Source organism: Amblyraja radiata, unplaced genomic scaffold, assembly GCF_010909765.2.
Source record: "Amblyraja radiata isolate CabotCenter1 unplaced genomic scaffold, sAmbRad1.1.pri scaffold_501_ctg1, whole genome shotgun sequence".
NCBI classification, from domain to species: domain Eukaryota; kingdom Metazoa; phylum Chordata; class Chondrichthyes; order Rajiformes; family Rajidae; genus Amblyraja; species Amblyraja radiata.
In genome coordinates, this window is record NW_022630573.1 from 34,912 (window position 1) to 53,840 (window position 18,929).

Genomic DNA, 18,929 nt, shown 5'->3' on the forward strand with positions numbered 1-18,929 from the left:
ATGTTGTAAGGGTAGGTGTGTGTTCCTTTAAGAAATTGTAAGCAATGGGGGAGGTTACGAACAGCTGTAAGGTAACAATTAACGCTTTGCATCATCGCAACTTAAAAGGGGAAAGTTGGAAAATGTAGGTTGCTTGGTTTTTCTGATGTTTCTTTTATATTTCTTTTCAGTAAAGTTAATTTGGAAAAATGTTACTAATACTAGGAATTGGAAATAAGTTAATTGCTGAAACATGACCAGCTTTTATGGTTTGTTTAGATAAACATTCTGGTTGGAGAAGGGTAATGATCGTTTGCTGAGATATTAAGAAAACGTTGTGAGGAAGTGGCCCAAGGAAGGCACTTTCAAGATAAATGTGTGACAAGATGGAAGTGTTAATTATGAATTATATGCCCACAGATAAGTTGGAAAGGTGGGAAAAGCGGAAAGGAAAGGAATTAGATGTACTTAGGAAGTTTAGAAAGAAAGGAGAGAGAGGCAGTGAGGAGGTAACAGAAGTAGGAAACGACAGGTGTGAAAGTAATAAATCAGGAGGAGTCAGTGGAAGATTTTAAAAGAAAGGTGAATGTATTTGCAAAGGAGGCTAGACTATCTGAGAAGTAAGAAATTGAGTTTAGAATAAGAAAGAAGGCATACCAGAAAGGATTAAAGTGGGAAGCAGAGGGATAAATTGATGAGTGCTTTAAAAAGAAAAGAGCAGGACAGACACAGATTATCCTTTGGGGCACCCATAAACTGAGAGGCCTAGGAAAAAAAAACCTTACCCAATATTCCTGATGGGGCAGGAAATGGGTTGGGGCTTTGGAGGAGGAGAACGTGGGACGATTATTGGCTATGGGAGATTTGAAGTTGGTGAAAGTGATAGGAACCACTAAACTGACAGAATTACTGAAGATGGCTGATATAAAAATGCTGTGAACAATGTAATAAACAATGGCATGCTGTTTGATACAGTCAGGCAGAGGGTATGGCAGGCCCTCAGACAATGTTACCCACTTAAGATGGACCACAAGGAATATAGGGGAGATCCACTGGGAGAGGCAAATAATTCAGCAGCCTATCTGGAGAACCAGCTGAAAAGGTGGAAACTTGAAACTGAACAAGAAATAGAAGGCAACCAGTTAATGAACACTATATTCTGAAACACTGTGGTGGATGTCATTCCTCCAAAAGTCAAATCTAGATTGGAGGAGGTGGTGGGATTGTTATCTATTTCCCACCCCCGATTCAGCGATCATTTGGTCTCTGCGGTCGAGAAATATCGCAAAGATAGGAAACAGACTTGCAGACCAGCAGGAAGAGGTGCAGAGAAAAATGATGCAAATGTACCTTGAAGAGCTCAAAATGAAAGTGCGTGAAAAAATGAAAAACAATGTTCTCACTAACAACAGACCTGGTTGAAAAGACTGAAATAAGTGATGCACCGACGCAGTGAGTCCAATGACAGAGCCAAACAGGGGCCAGAGAATTTCATGCCAATAATAAATGTCTTTGCGGGAGCGTTTCCTCAAATGCTCTATCAGGAGTGAAATAAATATGGATATAAGCCCAGACAGGACTGGGGTCTCCAAGGGAGGGAGGGGTCTCAAGGAGGCGGTCAAGAAAGGCTAGTAAGGAGACGTAATGGATAAGGTGTGTTGGGGATGTGAACAGGTGTGGTAATCAGGACATAATAATAATGATATTAAGATAGTGGTGAACATAGCTATGGTAAGAACATTAAGAAGAGGTATTAAATACACCTAGGCTAGGATGCGGCAGGGTTTTAAATACTAGCCCCATGTTTTTAATCAGATGTTAAAGGCAGATTTGGAAGGTGTACCCTCAGAAAGTATTTGATACAGTATGTGGATGATTTGTTGGTTTGTTCCACAAGTGAGAAGCAATGTGAGAGAGACATTTTAATTATCTTGGTAAAAGATGGAATAGGATGACATAAAGTATCCAGGAAGAAGTTGCTGTTTTGTCAGCAGCAGGTAGAATATTCAGGACGAGTAATATCTAAAGAAGTTAAAGCTATAGTGCAGGATCAAATTGAAGAGATAATTGAAGTTTCCAAACCTCAGACAGTAGGACAGATGATGATGATCTTGGGAATGGCAGGATATAGTTCAGACTAGATAGGAAGTATGTTGAAATTGTGATGTCATTAAGGAAAATAATGAAGGACGAAGGACACACAAGTCTGAGAGATGTTTTACAGTCAGAGCTTTTGAATGAAGGAGACAAAAAGGGTTTGCTTGTGGATGTTTCTTGTTAAAGGGATCATAATAGCAAGTATGCAGGGTTTGAAGTGGTGCATCAGGATGAATTAGACTTTAAGGTAATTAAATTGGAAGCTTGCCTGCAATCTTGCTTAGCTCAATTGGCAGAAATTAACGCTTTAAGAGCAGCATGTGACGTGAGGGAAGGGGAGAAAGCTGAAGTTTATACCGACTAAGCATATGTTCATGGGGTCTGTCACATGTTTGGAGCAGTAGGGAACAGAAAGGCTTTGAGAAAAGCAACGGAGACCCCATGAAAAGTTAGTAGTAAAGTGCAGACCTGATAAGGGCAAAAATGAAGCCAGGGGCACTAGCTGTCATTAAATGCTAAGCACATAAGAAGGGAAATCAAAGTGCAGACGAAGCAGCCAGAACAGCATCTGAAGGATGATCAGCTATTATTATGACTAGGGTAAGTTTGGATCGATTTAGGTGCAAGAACTGTAGTAAAGTTTCTGATGAATGAGGTAATCCCGAGGTTTGGTTGACCTACAGGAATCAGCTTTGACAACGGATTGTTTTCATTCAGGGAGTAGTCAACCTGGTGCTACAGGCCCTTAGAGTAAAACACAGATTTGGGTGTGTAACACCTGCAGTCACAGAGCATGGTGGAAATAATAAATGGAACATTGAAGGTTAATATAAATAAGATTTGTGTAACTTCAAAGTTCAATTGGATCGATTCCCTGCCATTGGCACTGAAGAGATGTTGCATGCAAACTAACCGAATAACCCACATAACATCACATGAGATGCTTACTGGCCGACCTGTGCAGGTGGCACAAGGGATAGGAACAGTTTGGAACAGTTAGAGGTAGAATTTAAGAAGTATGTGCAACAGTTAATTATGAGACACAAGTCTATTTATGCACAGGCAAAGTAAAAGCAGTTGGAGGTGGACCAGGAGGAAGGACCCTTTAAACCTGGAGACAAAGTGTATGTATGAGCTTTCCGAACCACCCACCGCTGTTCAGGTAGAAGGTTGATCAACCTGGTACCATTTCAATCCTTACATGGGGGCTATCCTGCAGGTACGACTAGATAATAGCCTTGGGGTAAATGAACAGGAGGACAATGAAGTGAGGGAAGAGCAGAGTTCTAACAAGAATGTTGTTTGACGTCAGTGGTGGGCAAATTAATGGAAAGGATACTTAAAGATAATATATATAAGCATCTGGATAAACAGGGTATGATTAGGAACAGTCAACATGGATTTGTGCCTGGAAGGTCATGTTTGACTAATCTTCTTGAATTTTTTGAAGCGGTTACTAGGGAAATTGATGAGGGTAAAGTGGTGGATGTTGTCTATATGGACTTCAGTAAGGCCTTTGACAAGGTTCCACATGGAAGGTTGGTTAAGAAGGTTCAATTGTTGGAATTTAATGGTGGAGTAGCAAGATGGATTCAACAGTGGCTGAATGGGAGATGCCAGAGAGTAATGGTGGATGGCTGTTTGTCAGGTTGGAGGCCGGTGACTAGTGGGGTGCCTCAGGGATCTGTTTTGGGTCCACTGTTGTTTGTCATATACATCAATGATCTGGATGATGGTGTGGTAAATTGGATTAATAAGTATGCAGATGATACTAAGATAGGTGGTGTTGTGGATAATGAAGTAGATTTTCAAAGTCTACAGAGAGATTTAGGCCATTTGGAAGAGTGGGCTGAAAGATGGCAGATGGAGTTTAATGCTGATAAGTGTGAGGTGCTACATCTTGGCAGGACAAATCAAAATAGGACGTACATGGTAAATGGTAGTGAATTGAGGAATGCAGTTGAACAGAGGGATCTAGGAATAACTGTGCATAGTTCCCTGAAGGTGGAATCTCATGTAGATAGGGTGGTAAAGAAAGCTTTTGGTGTGCTGGCCTTTATAAATCGGAACATTGAGTATAAAAGTTGGGATGTAATGTTAAAATTGTACAAGGCTTTGGTGAGGCCAATTATGGAGTATGGTGTACAATTTTCGTCGCCAAATTATAGGAAAGATGTCAACAAAATAGAGAGAGTACAGAGGAGATTTACTAGAATGTTTCCTTGGGTTTCAGCATCTAAGTTACAGAGAAAGGTTGAACAAGTTAGATCTTTATTCTTTGGAGCGAAGAAGGTTAAGGGGGGACTTGATAGAGGTCTTTAAAATGATGAGAGGGATAGACAGAGTTGATGTGGATAAGCTTTTTCAATTGTCAAGATTCAAACAAGAGGGACTTCCGGTGGCGCTATGGAGTAGGAGAGACTCGCGCCAACTAGCTCCGTGAAAAAAACTGAAAAAACGGGGGGAAAAGACAGATCCTACCTGCTGAAAACGGCACCGATTGTTTTGCAGTAAGCCCGTGACGCCATCAGGCGCGCGACACCGGCAGTATGTCGACTCAACATACTCCCCCCCACAAGACAAAAAACGGCAAGACTAAAGAGGTAGGCCCAACTGAAGCCTCGGCCTCAGGTTTAACAGCATCCCGAGAAGACATCTCAAAGAAGAAGCAAAAGACTGAGTTGGAAGAATTAAAAACGCTTCTTAAGGAGGAACTTAAAAATCTTAGACAGAACTTTAAAGAGGAGCTGACATCTTTTAAAAAAGAAATTAAAGAACAAATTAAAGAAGATGTTACAGAGATTGTGCACGAAGTCCTTGAAGACTGGAAATTAGATATGGAAAGAAATATGACTCAAAATGTTGAAGAAGGAAATGAAAAACTGAATATGATGGAATCCAGATCTGATTCCAAACTTGAACCTATTCTCCTGACATTAAACCAACACCACAAGATTGTAAAAGAACTTGAGGAACTTGCTGAGACAAGCACCACAACTACAAAACAACTCATCACTGAGAACCAACGCCTATCAAAGTTATTGCATCAAATAACTGAAAAATGTACAGGCTTGGAGGGACGACAGAGGCTTCAGAACTTAGGAATCGTGGGCATCCAGGAAGGCAGAGAGGGGACTCGTGACCCCCGTGAATTTGCTGCAGAAGTACTGAAAACAATTTTGAACCTGGACCAGGCGCCATTACTTGCCCGAGCGCACAGAGTGCCGAGACGTCCCCCAAAGGTGGGCGACCCTCCAAGAATAATGATAGTAAAGGTCCAATATGACCATGTATTGGATGACATGATGAGGAAAATTGGCAAAAGCAGAAATCTTGTATATGAAGGAGACAAGATTAGCGTATTCAGAGATTACCCTGTGGAAGTTGCTAAGAAAAGAGCGTTGTTCACAGAAACAAGAAGTATACTGAAGAACATAAAGAATCTGAGATATGGACTGTTATACCCCGCAACACTAAGAGTCAGTTACGAGAAGAAGGAATACTTCTTCATCAAGCACACGGAAGCATTTGAATTTGCCAAGAACATCGAGGACAAGATCGAAGATTGAAAAATATTCAACACTTAACACCTACCTGGATACTGCTATCTCGCAGAGAAGATATGGATCTCTAAACTTTAAACTATTATATTTAAGAGTTGCCTAAAATTCGCAATAAGAATTGGGTAAATATCCTGCAACGGATATATAATACTTACATTCTAGTACTAACCTCTAACAACTATTAATAATCAAGAATACTAACTAACCCTAACTAATGATAATAAGATTATTTAGATTATTTAAGAATTAACTAAAAGTATGAAATATAAGTAAAGTGTGATTCAGGTATTTTATAATGAGAAATGTATGGTGGCTCTCTCTCTGATGTTTTCGTTTTTGATTATTCTTTGATAAATGTTTATATTATACAAAACTAACATTTCAATTTGAGACTACTAATTATACCATTAATGGAATATAATCATTATTTCTTCCCCCCCCCCCCCCCCTGTGCAGGTGGCACAAGGGATAGGAACAGTTTGGAACAGTTAGAGGTAGAATTTAAGAAGTATGTGCAACAGTTAATTATGAGACACAAGTCTATTTATGCACAGGCAAAGTAAAAGCAGTTGGAGGTGGACCAGGAGGAATGACCCTTTAAACCTGGAGACAAAGTGTATGTATGAGCTTTCCGAACCACCCACCGCTGTTCAGGTAGAAGGTTGATCAACCTGGTACCATTTCAATCCTTACATGGGGGCTATCCTGCAGGTACGACTAGATAATAGCCTTGGGGTAAATGAACAGGAGGACAATGAAGTGAGGGAAGAGCAGAGTTCTAACAAGAATGTTGTTTGACGTCAGTGGTGGGCAAATTAATGGAAAGGATACTTAAAGATAATATATATAAGCATCTGGATAAACAGGGTATGATTAGGAACAGTCAACATGGATTTGTGCCTGGAAGGTCATGTTTGACTAATCTTCTTGAATTTTTTGAAGCGGTTACTAGGGAAATTGATGAGGGTAAAGTGGTGGATGTTGTCTATATGGACTTCAGTAAGGCCTTTGACAAGGTTCCACATGGAAGGTTGGTTAAGAAGGTTCAATTGTTGGAATTTAATGGTGGAGTAGCAAGATGGATTCAACAGTGGCTGAATGGGAGATGCCAGAGAGTAATGGTGGATGGCTGTTTGTCAGGTTGGAGGCCGGTGACTAGTGGGGTGCCTCAGGGATCTGTTTTGGGTCCACTGTTGTTTGTCATATACATCAATGATCTGGATGATGGTGTGGTAAATTGGATTAATAAGTATGCAGATGATACTAAGATAGGTGGTGTTGTGGATAATGAAGTAGATTTTCAAAGTCTACAGAGAGATTTAGGCCATTTGGAAGAGTGGGCTGAAAGATGGCAGATGGAGTTTAATGCTGATAAGTGTGAGGTGCTACATCTTGGCAGGACAAATCAAAATAGGACGTACATGGTAAATGGTAGTGAATTGAGGAATGCAGTTGAACAGAGGGATCTAGGAATAACTGTGCATAGTTCCCTGAAGGTGGAATCTCATGTAGATAGGGTGGTAAAGAAAGCTTTTGGTGTGCTGGCCTTTATAAATCGGAACATTGAGTATAAAAGTTGGGATGTAATGTTAAAATTGTACAAGGCTTTGGTGAGGCCAATTATGGAGTATGGTGTACAATTTTCGTCGCCAAATTATAGGAAAGATGTCAACAAAATAGAGAGAGTACAGAGGAGATTTACTAGAATGTTTCCTTGGGTTTCAGCATCTAAGTTACAGAGAAAGGTTGAACAAGTTAGATCTTTATTCTTTGGAGCGAAGAAGGTTAAGGGGGGACTTGATAGAGGTCTTTAAAATGATGAGAGGGATAGACAGAGTTGATGTGGATAAGCTTTTTCAATTGTCAAGATTCAAACAAGAGGGACTTCCGGTGGCGCTATGGAGTAGGAGAGACTCGCGCCAACTAGCTCCGTGAAAAAACTGAAAAAACGGGGGGAAAAGACAGATCCTACCTGCTGAAAACGGCACCGATTGTTTTGCAGTAAGCCCGTGACGCCATCAGGCGCGCGACACCGGCAGTATGTCGACTCAACATACTCCCCCCCACAAGACAAAAAACGGCAAGACTAAAGAGGTAGGCCCAACTGAAGCCTCGGCCTCAGGTTTAACAGCATCCCGAGAAGACATCTCAAAGAAGAAGCAAAAGACTGAGTTGGAAGAATTAAAAACGCTTCTTAAGGAGGAACTTAAAAATCTTAGACAGAACTTTAAAGAGGAGCTGACATCTTTTAAAAAAGAAATTAAAGAACAAATTAAAGAAGATGTTACAGAGATTGTGCACGAAGTCCTTGAAGACTGGAAATTAGATATGGAAAGAAATATGACTCAAAATGTTGAAGAAGGAAATGAAAAACTGAATATGATGGAATCCAGATCTGATTCCAAACTTGAACCTATTCTCCTGACATTAAACCAACACCACAAGATTGTAAAAGAACTTGAGGAACTTGCTGAGACAAGCACCACAACTACAAAACAACTCATCACTGAGAACCAACGCCTATCAAAGTTATTGCATCAAATAACTGAAAAATGTACAGGCTTGGAGGGACGACAGAGGCTTCAGAACTTAGGAATCGTGGGCATCCAGGAAGGCAGAGAGGGGACTCGTGACCCCCGTGAATTTGCTGCAGAAGTACTGAAAACAATTTTGAACCTGGACCAGGCGCCATTACTTGCCCGAGCGCACAGAGTGCCGAGACGTCCCCCAAAGGTGGGCGACCCTCCAAGAATAATGATAGTAAAGGTCCAATATGACCATGTATTGGATGACATGATGAGGAAAATTGGCAAAAGCAGAAATCTTGTATATGAAGGAGACAAGATTAGCGTATTCAGAGATTACCCTGTGGAAGTTGCTAAGAAAAGAGCGTTGTTCACAGAAACAAGAAGTATACTGAAGAACATAAAGAATCTGAGATATGGACTGTTATACCCCGCAACACTAAGAGTCAGTTACGAGAAGAAGGAATACTTCTTCATCAAGCACACGGAAGCATTTGAATTTGCCAAGAACATCGAGGACAAGATCGAAGATTGAAAAATATTCAACACTTAACACCTACCTGGATACTGCTATCTCGCAGAGAAGATATGGATCTCTAAACTTTAAACTATTATATTTAAGAGTTGCCTAAAATTCGCAATAAGAATTGGGTAAATATCCTGCAACGGATATATAATACTTACATTCTAGTACTAACCTCTAACAACTATTAATAATCAAGAATACTAACTAACCCTAACTAATGATAATAAGATTATTTAGATTATTTAAGAATTAACTAAAAGTATGAAATATAAGTAAAGTGTGATTCAGGTATTTTATAATGAGAAATGTATGGTGGCTCTCTCTCTGATGTTTTCGTTTTTGATTATTCTTTGATAAATGTTTATATTATACAAAACTAACATTTCAATTTGAGACTACTAATTATACCATTAATGGAATATAATCATTATTTCTTCCCCCCCCCCCCCCCCTGTGCAGGTGGCACAAGGGATAGGAACAGTTTGGAACAGTTAGAGGTAGAATTTAAGAAGTATGTGCAACAGTTAATTATGAGACACAAGTCTATTTATGCACAGGCAAAGTAAAAGCAGTTGGAGGTGGACCAGGAGGAATGACCCTTTAAACCTGGAGACAAAGTGTATGTATGAGCTTTCCGAACCACCCACCGCTGTTCAGGTAGAAGGTTGATCAACCTGGTACCATTTCAATCCTTACATGGGGGCTATCCTGCAGGTACGACTAGATAATAGCCTTGGGGTAAATGAACAGGAGGACAATGAAGTGAGGGAAGAGCAGAGTTCTAACAAGAATGTTGTTTGACGTCAGTGGTGGGCAAATTAATGGAAAGGATACTTAAAGATAATATATATAAGCATCTGGATAAACAGGGTATGATTAGGAACAGTCAACATGGATTTGTGCCTGGAAGGTCATGTTTGACTAATCTTCTTGAATTTTTTGAAGCGGTTACTAGGGAAATTGATGAGGGTAAAGTGGTGGATGTTGTCTATATGGACTTCAGTAAGGCCTTTGACAAGGTTCCACATGGAAGGTTGGTTAAGAAGGTTCAATTGTTGGAATTTAATGGTGGAGTAGCAAGATGGATTCAACAGTGGCTGAATGGGAGATGCCAGAGAGTAATGGTGGATGGCTGTTTGTCAGGTTGGAGGCCGGTGACTAGTGGGGTGCCTCAGGGATCTGTTTTGGGTCCACTGTTGTTTGTCATATACATCAATGATCTGGATGATGGTGTGGTAAATTGGATTAATAAGTATGCAGATGATACTAAGATAGGTGGTGTTGTGGATAATGAAGTAGATTTTCAAAGTCTACAGAGAGATTTAGGCCATTTGGAAGAGTGGGCTGAAAGATGGCAGATGGAGTTTAATGCTGATAAGTGTGAGGTGCTACATCTTGGCAGGACAAATCAAAATAGGACGTACATGGTAAATGGTAGTGAATTGAGGAATGCAGTTGAACAGAGGGATCTAGGAATAACTGTGCATAGTTCCCTGAAGGTGGAATCTCATGTAGATAGGGTGGTAAAGAAAGCTTTTGGTGTGCTGGCCTTTATAAATCGGAACATTGAGTATAAAAGTTGGGATGTAATGTTAAATTGTACAAGGCTTTGGTGAGGCCAATTATGGAGTATGGTGTACAATTTTCGTCGCCAAATTATAGGAAAGATGTCAACAAAATAGAGAGAGTACAGAGGAGATTTACTAGAATGTTTCCTTGGGTTTCAGCATCTAAGTTACAGAGAAAGGTTGAACAAGTTAGATCTTTATTCTTTGGAGCGAAGAAGGTTAAGGGGGGACTTGATAGAGGTCTTTAAAATGATGAGAGGGATAGACAGAGTTGATGTGGATAAGCTTTTTCAATTGTCAAGATTCAAACAAGAGGGACTTCCGGTGGCGCTATGGAGTAGGAGAGACTCGCGCCAACTAGCTCCGTGAAAAAACTGAAAAAACGGGGGGAAAAGACAGATCCTACCTGCTGAAAACGGCACCGATTGTTTTGCAGTAAGCCCGTGACGCCATCAGGCGCGCGACACCGGCAGTATGTCGACTCAACATACTCCCCCCCACAAGACAAAAAACGGCAAGACTAAAGAGGTAGGCCCAACTGAAGCCTCGGCCTCAGGTTTAACAGCATCCCGAGAAGACATCTCAAAGAAGAAGCAAAAGACTGAGTTGGAAGAATTAAAAACGCTTCTTAAGGAGGAACTTAAAAATCTTAGACAGAACTTTAAAGAGGAGCTGACATCTTTTAAAAAAGAAATTAAAGAACAAATTAAAGAAGATGTTACAGAGATTGTGCACAAAGTCCTTGAAGACTGGAAATTAGATATGGAAAGAAATATGACTCAAAATGTTGAAGAAGGAAATGAAAAACTGAATATGATGGAATCCAGATCTGATTCCAAACTTGAACCTATTCTCCTGACATTAAACCAACACCACAAGATTGTAAAAGAACTTGAGGAACTTGCTGAGACAAGCACCACAACTACAAAACAACTCATCACTGAGAACCAACGCCTATCAAAGTTATTGCATCAAATAACTGAAAAATGTACAGGCTTGGAGGGACGACAGAGGCTTCAGAACTTAGGAATCGTGGGCATCCAGGAAGGCAGAGAGGGGCCTCGTGACCCCCGTGAATTTGCTGCAGAAGTACTGAAAACAATTTTGAACATGGACCAGGCGCCATTACTTGCCCGAGCGCACAGAGTGCCGAGACGTCCCCCAAAGGTGGGCGACCCTCCAAGAATAATGATAGTAAAGGTCCAATATGACCATGTATTGGATGACATGATGAGGAAAATTGGCAAAAGCAGAAATCTTGTATATGAAGGAGACAAGATTAGCGTATTCAGAGATTACCCTGTGGAAGTTGCTAAGAAAAGAGCGTTGTTCACAGAAACAAGAAGAATACTGAAGAACATAAAGAATCTGAGATATGGACTGTTATACCCCGCAACACTAAGAGTCAGTTACGAGAAGAAGGAATACTTCTTCATCAAGCACACGGAAGCATTTGAATTTGCCAAGAACATCGAGGACAAGATCGAAGATTGAAAAATATTCAACACTTAACACCTACCTGGATACTGCTATCTCGCAGAGAAGATATGGATCTCTAAACTTTAAACTATTATATTTAAGAGTTGCCTAAAATTCGCAATAAGAATTGGGTAATATTCCTGCAACGGATATATAATACTTACATTCTAGTACTAACCTCTAACAACTATTAATAATCAAGAATACTAACTAACCCTAACTAATGATAATAAGATTATTTAGATTATTTAAGAATTAACTAAAAGTATGAAATATAAGTAAAGTGTGGTTCAGGTATTTTATAATGAGAAATGTATGGTGGCTCTCTCTGATGTTTTCGTTTTTGATTATTCTTTGATAAATGTTTATATTATACAAAACTAACATTTCAATTTGAGACTACTAATTATACCATTAATGGAATATAATCAATATTTCTTCCCCCCCCCCCCCCCCCCCCCCCCCCCCCCCCCCACCACAAATTGTATGCGTCGAATTGGAAACTTTCCTTTCAAGGAAAGTACGGAGCTAGTATTTTTATAAACCAAAAGCTACGGAAGTCCATAGATGCTTAGCCACATTAGGGTGGCTATCACTAACTGCACTAATTGTAGTTGTAGTTGCTTTTCTTTTTTACTTTCCACACTTTACTAACCCAATTTGCTATCACCTTTTTTATCTTATATCATATTATATTTTGTATTTGGAATGGAATTGCATATTTTATTTAAGGAGATATGTTCGGATGGAAAACAGACGTGACCTAAAATTCATCTACCTGATGTTCAAGTATAAGGTAGGGTTGAGTGTGCTGAATCATCTGCTCTACCACTTAATCACAAGATGCAAGACATGAATATAAAAATTGGGGGTGAGGGAATTAAATTCTGTAGTTGGAATGTTAAGGGAATTAATGAACCTATCAAGAGAGGCAAAGTGTTAGCTCATTTAAAATCATTGAAAACAGATATAACATTTCTCCAGGAGACACATCTTAAAAAGGAAGCACAACACAGATTGAAAGCAAAATGGATTGCTAAAGCGTACCACTCTTCATTCTCACATAAATCTAGAGGTGTTGCAATATTAATTCGTAAAGGTATACCCTTTAAACATATATCAACGATAGAAGACATTGAAGGCAGATATATTGTAATAATAGGGGAGTTATACTTAAAAAATGTGACTCTCCTCAATGTGTATGGACCAAATTTTGATAGCCCTCTGTATTTTAAGAGAATTCTTAACAATATCCCGGAAGGTACACAACAAAACTTAATAATCGGTGGAGATTTAAATTGTACATTGGATGCTTGTTTGGATAGATCATCAACTCAAAGAAAACTAAAATCTCGATCAAGTGAATTTTTAAATTCATACATTAACACTACTACACTGGAGGAGGAGCCATCTTGGTGAACGGCTGCTAGCCAGCAGCCGTCCATTTTAAATTTGTTTTCTTTATAGTTTTTAGTGAGTCCTGTTTTTTGTTTGCAGGGGATATGGTCTTTTAATGTGGGGGGTAGGTGTAAACTTTATTTCTAGGTCCCTACCTGGTCGGTGTGGCAGCCTTTTCTCCGGGCTGCCCGTCGACCCGTCATCGTGGCCTACCTGTGGGCTTGGAGCGCCGTTTCCTAGCGGGGACCGCCCAGCACCTCGGCCTCGGCGGCGGCACAGCGTTGAAGCGCTGGAGCGGAGCGGACTGGAGCGGGCGATGCCTTGCCTGGGTCTCCGCGCTGGAGCGACGCGCTGGACCGCCGAGAGCAACATCTCCGGGCTGCGGGTCTGCGGAGCGGAGAGGCGGCGTGCGGAGAGGCGGCGTGTTGAGATGCAACATCTCCGGGCTGCGGGTCTGCGGAGCGGAGAGGCGGCGTGCGGAGAGGCGGCGTGTTGAGATGCGGCAGTGCGGAGAGGCGGCAGTGCGGAGAGGCGGCGCCGACTTTTTCATCGGGAGCCTGGGAGCTCCAAACCGGCGCGGCCTTGTCGGCTTCGGCAGCCGCGGGCTCCAACCAGGAAGCGGCCGTTCCAGGTGGCCCAGCCGCCGAAAGGACTCTCCCGACGCCGGGGCAAGACCACCCGGTGAGAACGGCCAGGGACATCGGTCCTCCGTAGAGGCAACTGCGGTGGCCTCAATAGGCCTGACTTTGGGATGAACATGGGGTGGGGACTGGACATTGTGCCTTCCTCCACAGTGGTATCCATTGTGGGGGGATGATTTTTTTGTCTAATTTGTAGTCCTGTAGGTCTGTGTCCAAGATGGCTGCCGTGAAGAGCGAGTGAACGCTGGCGCGCTTTGGCTGCCGCTGCTCTCTCTTCACACTGTGTGTTTGATTTTCTGTTTTTGGATTGAATTCTGTTTTTAATTTGTGTCTCTGTGATGTCTTTATTACTTGTTATATTCCGATTATATGTTTTTCCGATTACTATGTAAGGTGTCCTTGAGATGTCCGAAAGGCGCCCATTAAATAAAATTTATTATTATTATTACTAATATTAAGGACGTTTGGAGAATTGAAAATCCATCGGGCCGAGAATATTCATTTTACTCTCCAGTACATAAAACTTACTCAAGTATAGACTATTTTTTAGTAGATTCAAAATTTATCCCATTTACCTATAACTCACAATATCATAACATCATAATCTCATACCACGCTCCATTAACATTTATGATCAACGTAAACGGAATGGCAGAGACACAGTCACAATGGAGCTTTAATCCCCAAATCTTAAAAGATAAGTCATGTAATGAATACCTAGTAAAACAGATTAAAATGTTTTTTGAGGCTAACGATAGCCCTGAAATCTCTGCTTCCCTTCTTTGGGAAACATTTAAAGCATTTGTACGAGGAGCATTAATTTCTTCCCAATCATTTTTTAATAAAGAGAATAGGGCCAAACAACAGAAACTGGAAATGGAAATAAAGCAATTAGACACAGAAAATGCAGCAGCACCATCCACGGTAAAACACAATAAAATTGCAGTATTGAAATATAAATTAAACAAGATATATTCAGACCAAGTTATAAAACTTTATCAACATACAAAACAATTAAATTTTGAATTTGGTGACAAACCACAAAAACTATTAGCGCGTCAACTTCGCAAATTGGATGGGGAAAAAACAATATACAAAATTAGAACAGACAAGGGAGAAACATTAACACTGCCTAAAGATATTAATGATAGATTTCTACAATACTACCAAAAATTGTATTCATCTAAAATAACAGAACAATCAACGGGAATGGAAACATTTTTACAGAATTGTAAGTTTGCGGGTCTAGATCAGAAAGAAAGAGAATTGCTAGGGGCTGAAATTACGATAAAAGACATCGAAGAGTCAATCAAATCCTTAAAAAACGGAAAGTCTGCAGGACCCGTAGGTCTAAATTCTGAATTTTATTAAAAAAATTATGATTGGCTTTCCCCACGCCTACAGACAATGTACAAATACGCTTATACTCAACAGAAACTCCCAGAAACTCTAAATGAATCTACAATCATACTCATACCAAAAACGGACAAGGATCTTGAAGACCCAGGTTCATACAGAGCTATAGCCCTCTTAAATACTGATCAGAAAATATTAACTAAAATTATATCTAATAGATTGAGCTTAGTGATCAGCAAATTAATACATCCCGACCAAACAGGGTTGATCCCCAAACGGTATTCATTTTATAATCTGAGAAGATTATTTAATATTATATATTCCAATAGAATCCCTAACGCAGAGCTAGCAATTATCTCGTTAGATGCTGAAAAAGCATTTGACCAGGTAGAATGGCCATATTTATTTTCGGTGATGGAAAAATTTCAACTAGGAGAGAAGTTCTGTACATGGGTTAAATTGTTATATTCTAATCCAACAGCTAGAATATTAACAAACACAATGTTATCAACTAAATTTAATCTCTCTAGAGGCTGTAGACAAGGATGCTCACTATCCCCACTATTATTTGCTCTTGCAATCGAACCCCTAGCAGAAATCGTTAGAAACCATCCAGGAATATTTGGATACAATACTAGAGACACAAGGAATAAAATCTCCTTATATGCAGATGATATACTAATATATATTACAAAATTAGAAACTAGTATTCCAAACCTATTAAATCTAATAACTCAATTTGGTCAGTTTTCGGGATATAAAATTAATTGGAATAAAAGCGAAATCATGCCAATAACAAAATTCAATTTACATACAATACAACAATCCCCTTTTAAAATAGTTAAAGATAAATTTAAATACTTAGGAATCTATGTAACTAAGACATATACCTCTTTATTTAAACTAAATTTCCAACCCTTACTGAATTCTTACTACATAAGAATATTCAATACAGGAAAACACTCCCCATTTCTATGCTTGGGAGAATTAATGCTATAAAAATGATTTTTTTACCGCAACTGCTGTACCTACTTCAATTAATTCCGATATATATCCCAAAAACTTTTTTCAAAAAAGTCGATTCCATTGTTACAAGTTTTGTCTGGGATTATAAGAATCATAGAATAAGTAAAAAACATTTATGTAAGTCAAAGATAAATGGAGGTTTGGCTTTGCCAAATTTCTTATTTTATTTTTGGGCAGTCCATATTAAAAACATGAATTTCTGGCTGGAAGAAATGGATCAACAACCAGATTGGCTAATGATGGAAAAGGAAGACTGTCTACCTTTTGAAATTGGACCGATCATATTTGCCCCCACAAAACTGCACAAGAAAACCTATAAAGAAAACCCCATAATACATAGCGGAATACGAATTTGGAAACAAATAAAAAAAGATTTAAAATTGAATAATATACCACTCTGCCTTCCCATTGTAAATAATCCTTTGTTCAAATCATCCTTTATGGACAAAGGTTTCACACAATGGAAAAATTATGGAATCAAAAATATAGGACATCTTTATGGGAAAGGTACTTTTCTTTCATTTCAAGAGTTACAACAGAATTATGGACTGCACTCAAATAATTTCTTCAGATATCTACAAATTAGAGATTATGTTAAATCTAATACACAAGTCTACAGGAATAGGGAATCAGAAATTCTTGATGAATGTTTGAACAAGCATCCTAATACTGAAAAACTAATAGCTTATATTTATAACACCCTACTAAACAACGAGGTACCACCGACCGAACCATATAGATACAAATGGGAAAATGAAATAGGTCACCCTATCACAAAAGATATGTGGGACGAAAGTTACAACAAATACATCAATTTCATTAAATGCCAGACATACTTTAATACAATTCAAGGTCTTACATAGACTACACTACTCTAAGTAAAACTAAATAGAATCTTCCCACAAATCTCTCCTATTTGTGATAAATGTCTACATCTAGAGGCTAATTTAACACATACGTTTGCAAACTGTATAAAACTTAAACATTTCTGGACTGATATTTTTGCAATAACTTCAGAAGTTATTAATACAAAACTGGACCCAGACACAAAATTAATAATACTTGGAAAATCAGAACAAAGCTTAACACTCACAACAAACCAAAGAAATGTCCTCAACTACAGTATAATAACCGGGAAAAAATTAATATTAACATTTTGGAAAGGCCCTACAACCCCCACAATTAAAATGTGGATTACGGAAATGTCGGAGACCCTATACTTAGAAAGAATTAGACTTGTCTTAATGGACAAACAAGATCTTTTCCATAAAATTTGGGCTCCATTCATTAACTATCTGAAGGGATAGATTGGCACAGCACGAGGACCCAACTGAAACTTGAACTCGGGAACAGATGAAAAGCTATACTTTATAACCTACGAACCTATCTCCATTGACGTATTACAGGTAATCCATTACACCTCCCTTGTTTTTCTGTTGTGTTTTTTTTTCTTTCTTTTTTATTTGTAACTTTCTACCCTCTCTTTCTCCGTCTTTCTATAAAAAATAAAAACACTAGAAGCAGAAGTAATTGATAATGGAAAATTTTAATAATGTATGACTGATGTATATGAAAAGTTTTTTTACTATAATATGTAACTACATTTTATAATATGTCTACTTCTAATAAATAAATTAAAAAAAAAAAAAAAAGATTCAAACAAGAGGACATGATTTGAGAATTAAGGGACAGACGTTTAGGGGTAACATGAGGGGGAACTTCTTTACTCAGAGAGTGTTGCTGTGTGGAATGAGCTTCCAGTGGAAGTGGTGGAGGCGGATTCGATTTTATCATTTAAAAATAAATTGGATAGATATATGGACGGGAAAGGAATGGAGGGTTATGGTCTGAGTGCAGGTAGATGGGACTAGGGGAGAATAAGTGTTCGGCATGGACTAGAAGGGTCGAGATGGCCTGTTTCATTGCTGTAATTGTTATATGGTTAAGATAATGTGAGGTTTTTGGAGACATTAGTGACTATGAGGCTGGTGTAAATAAGGTCAGAATAAGGGGTGTATGTGTCTTGTTTGGGGAACAATGTTTCACCTTCATACCTAATAATACTAGCCCGGAGGGGTCTTTTACCCTGACCAATTCTTATAAAAGCTCGGCATTACATCCTTGCTTTTGTATTGTAGTCCTCTTTAAATGCATTTGTATTTGTCTTCCTCACCACCAACTCAACCTGCAAATTAACATTTTGCAAATTGTGCACCAGCACTCCCAAATCCCATTGCACCTCCAATTTCTGTATCGTCTCCCCATTTAGAATATAGTCTATGACTTTATTCCTTCTACCAAAGTGCATGACTGTACACTTTACAATGCTGTATTCCATCTGCCACTTCTTTACTGGGGCACAAAGCTATCAATTCCGTCATCCAGATCATTAACATGTAATGTGAAAAGTAGTGTACCCAACACCAACCCCTGCGGAACACCACTGGTCACCAGCAGCCAACCAGGAAAGGGCTCATTTATTCCCACTCTGCCTTCTGCCAGTTGGACAATCTTCTACCCATGCTGGTACCTTGCTTCTAATACCATGGAATGTTTTGTTTAGCAGCCTCAAGTGTGACACCTAATCAAAGGCATTCTGAAAATCCAGGTAAACAATATCCTGACTCTGCTTTGACCATCCTGCTTGTTCAACGAATTACAACAGATTTGTCAGGCAAGATCTCCCCTTAACAGAAGGCCTACTTTATCATGTGCTTTAAGCACCGAAACCTCACCCTTAGTAATGGACTCTAAACCTTTAAACTTTGTTT

General features: G+C 39.3%; 1 long non-coding RNA gene across 1 annotated transcript; it reads left to right on the plus strand.

The window, feature by feature from the left end:
* The first annotated feature begins 871 nt into the window (after positions 1-871).
* LOC116970066 lies at positions 872-13,178 on the plus strand. The gene is made up of 3 exons (XR_004410995.1): positions 872-987; positions 3,371-3,373; positions 13,168-13,178. It is a non-coding gene; the product is annotated as an uncharacterized LOC116970066 (long non-coding RNA).
* Positions 13,179-18,929: the final 5,751 nt, after the last annotated feature.